Genomic DNA, 510 nt, shown 5'->3' with positions numbered 1-510 from the left:
GTCCGCGGGGGCCGCGTGCATTCCTCAGGACACCCAATACTTTTTTGGGAAAGGGCTCGCGCCTTCCTCCTCCCCTCCGCCTCACTTCTCCTCCTCCTGCCCCTCCTCCTTTCTTCGCCTGCTGCTACTCCCCCTTTCCAGGCAGCCGCCGCCGCCGCCGCCGCCGCCCTGCCATTTGAGCGTGCAGTTAGATGCCTATATATGGGAAGCGCAGGCGCCGGGGCAGCCCCGGCGGGGGAACCGGGGAGGGGAGGGGAGGGGAGGGGAGGGAGGCCGCCGGGGCGCGCGCGAGCCCGGGTCGAGACCACCGCCGCGGGGACGGGCCGGGCGGAACGGGACGGCTGGCCGGCCGCCATGCGGACCGAAGCTCCCCCGGCGCGGACGGCTCTGTCCCACGCCTCTCCTCCGGGCGCAGCCCTCCCCCACGCGCGGCGCAGGGCCGGGCGCGGCGCAGGCGGGCGGCGGCGGCGGCGGCCAAGCCAGCGAGAACGGCGGCGGCGGCGGCGGCGG

This window comes from Varanus komodoensis, unplaced genomic scaffold (assembly GCF_004798865.1).
Source record: "Varanus komodoensis strain SLA01 unplaced genomic scaffold, ASM479886v1 scaffold33, whole genome shotgun sequence".
NCBI lineage: Eukaryota > Metazoa > Chordata > Lepidosauria > Squamata > Varanidae > Varanus > Varanus komodoensis.
The sequence above is the reverse complement of the archived record's forward strand: the minus strand, read 5'-3'. Positions refer to the sequence as shown.